Genomic DNA, 3,234 nt, shown 5'->3' with positions numbered 1-3,234 from the left:
AAGGCAGGCCAGGACAAGGCTTTGTGTGATGCGAGGCTATGAGTTGCCCGATGATATGGCTCCACCAAGGTCAGTAGCTGGAACATGACCTCAAGTCGCATGGCAGGGCACTCGGCTTGCTCTGGCCAATCCATGGGAGGCATTGCTTACATGCTAAAGAGGGAAGGCCAAGATGTGAGGCGACTATGCACTGATGTGATGGGTCTCCTGTATGCCAACAATGCAGGCACCTGTGTGCCAATGATGATAGGCAACCGCTTGGGCCGGAACACATTCGTGCGTTATGGGCTACGTGATAGCTTATTCAGTTTGGGCAAGGGGCTAGCGTGGTGAAGGGTCATGCATGAGCCAGGCCTGCATGCCAAACCTCCCTTTAGTGTCGGTGGCGCAGTGCCGGTCCATGTCCCCACATGTGCTCATGAGGAACCCTGGTAGCCATGCTAGCCATTAACCAGGGCCGCCCCACAAGGGATGTTGGTCTAGGAGTGCCAAGGTTAGGCACCCAATGAGGTCGATCACCCCTCCTCAAAGAGTACGTTAAGCTTTTGGTGGTCTGCCTGAAGATAACATAAATTCTCCCAAAAATCTTACAAGCGAAAATAATGGTGATGTCCCTTAACGTAGGCCTGCCAAGCATAGGCAAGACTAAACCTGTGTCAGACCGTGACAATGGGACTAGATGAGTATGGCGACGTTACTGGAAGAGGCGTACAAGTACATAGAATTCTTGAAGGCGTAGCTTAGAGCACTGTAGACCATGCCATGTTAGTCGAGCATTGAGTGGGAGGTGCCACCAGGAAATGTCGGTTTGGAGCTTGGTGGGTTGAAGAAACTGAATCGACAACAACTACTACAGGTGCTGGTGAATTCTCCCGTGACACAGACCATCCTGTACTCCAAAAGATAATGTGTTTTCTCATGGGAAGCGGCTGCTTTTGCTGAATAAGGTCACTGAGAACAATAATATTTCGGAATAATAGACGTTACTGTTAAGGTTTTTCTTCCTCTTCTCGAGTTCCTTAAAGCGACAATGTTTTGAAATGAGGTGGGCGGAGTTGGGTAGAACTGGAGGCCGAGGTAGGCGGAGTCATTACCGAAGGTTGTCGGAGGCGGTGGCAGGCGACGACGTACGGTGGTTCTGATGAATAAATTGCAAAAGAAAAAGGATAAATTTTATTATAAATATTGCTTTTATTGATATTAAGACCAAAAAGTTATAGCGAGATCTGATCCTTACGCCTCACATGCACATCGACCGTGTATTGAAAACAACTGCCGTGAATAATAACTTAAAATTACGGAAGATATTTTCAGCGCAAGGTACGATGTGCTTGTGAGTAGTGTGTAAGGGAGGAGCAGCTCAAAAATTATCTTTATCTGCTATTAACCCTTTTTTTAACCTATTAGCACAGAAAAACAATGCAATTAGATACAGACATGTCTTATGTATTCAAAAGTCAGAACCCCACCTAAAACACTGTTCACGTACGTAAATTTTGTCTTTGATCTTGGGCTGAAACAAAGACATGGCACCTAATTAGATTCTTCGGATTTTCTTGGAAATCAAAACCCTAAAACCTCGCGAAGTAACGCATGAAAAATAGATATTTGATATGTCATTATCTGTAGGTTTTTCTCAGCTGGTTCTGGACTTCTCGTCTGGAGATCGGCTTCAGCCAGAGCAAGGTCCGTTCCAATATTGTTCGAACAGTCTTTATAGTCTTGCATCAGCGGATTGTCACGGGGATAGTTCTATAGTGGAAGAAACTCGTGCGTCATTCAACTTAAGGCAGAATAGGACAAGTTGTGTGCTTCGAGACTAGGAGTTGCTCGATGAGATGGATCCGTCAAGGTCAATAGCGCTTGATCATGATCTCAAATCACATGGCCGGAGCTAACCGGTCTATGGATAGACGCTAATTACATGCTAAAGAGAAAAGGCGATGATATGAGGCGCCTGTGCCTTTCGTCACGCCTCCCTTGACAGCAGCGCAGTCCCGATCGAACATAATATCACTTTTTCCAAAAATGTTACAGTCGAAAATGACGATGATTCACCTTCACCACCTTTCCATTCAAACTAGTGCAAGATGAATAACGCAACTCCATACCCTCCGCGTCCATCCCGTATGCTTTCAACAACAGCGGCGTCGCCAATCCCGACGGCGATACGCAGTTCACTCTGATCCCGTGCTTCCCCAGGCTCCGACTCGCCGATCGCATCAGCCCCAATACCGCATGCTTCGACCTGATTGGTCTGCATGCAGTTCTGCTCCGTTCGTCGCCGCCACACTTGCCGTGCACACGATGCTTCCCTTAACACCTGCATCCACCATGACTCGGGCAGCGTGCTTCACGCAAGCGGCCATACCTCGCACGTTTACAGCGAAGAGTCTGTCGAAAGCGGTTAAATCGAGGTCGATGATTGCCTGGTTAGTGTTGAAGATACCGGCGTTGCTGAACATGATATCTAGGTGACCGTAGTTTTGTACCGTCTGATCGACCATGGACCCGACTTGATCTTCGTCGGTGACGTCTCAGTGGATATAGATACAGCGGTCTGCACCGATAGACGTAGCGACTCTTTGGCCTTGTTCGTCTTGGATGTCGGCAATAACGACGATACGGCAGCCATGAGTGGCGAAAAGACGTGCAGTGGCCTCGCCGATGCCGCTTGCGCCACCGGTGATTATGGCTACTTTTCCTTCCAAGCTCCTCCAAACACTGGCCTGTGCCATTGCTATCATTCGATTGTGTTATGCGTCACCCCATGGACACAGTGGCCATTTTATTGACGTCTGACGGGAAATCGCCATTACTTCGCATCGTCGGACCCTCAATAGTCAATAATATTCAGTGAGGGAGCCGACGGATAGCTAACCTAGCGTAAGCGTGACGGTCACTTTAGTTTTTGATAAATGAACTGTCACGGACACCACGAGTCAGCTTAGTTTCATGAACATAAGTCATTTTCTTTTTTTTTTAGGATTTCTTGAGGGCAATTTTTTGCCCTGAATATCAATAAAAAGTAATATTATTATAAAATAACTAAAATAAGATAATTTTTTAGAAAAATATCAAGAAAGTACAGAAGTTCAAGCTGCAGCCATGACATCTCCCATTCGAACCCTCTTGATCCATATTGTAGAGCTCAGAGCTCTGCTAACAGTGGTATACCAGTAGTAGAAGTAGTAATAGTACAGTGAGATCAGGCACAAAAAGAATATGAAGAGA

The 3,234-nt window shown here is 46.6% G+C and overlaps 1 pseudogene; it reads right to left on the bottom strand.

The window, feature by feature from the left end:
* Window positions 1-1,542: 1,542 nt before the first annotated feature.
* On the bottom strand, window positions 1,543-2,941 carry LOC148854136 (short-chain dehydrogenase reductase 3b pseudogene; annotated as a pseudogene).
* Between the last annotated feature and the right edge of the window lie 293 nt (window positions 2,942-3,234).

Source organism: Nelumbo lutea, chromosome 4 (genome assembly GCF_056320005.1).
Source record: "Nelumbo lutea isolate HS-2025 chromosome 4, American lotus-T2T, whole genome shotgun sequence".
NCBI lineage: Eukaryota > Viridiplantae > Streptophyta > Magnoliopsida > Proteales > Nelumbonaceae > Nelumbo > Nelumbo lutea.
This window is presented reverse-complemented; position numbering and strand designations above follow the sequence as displayed.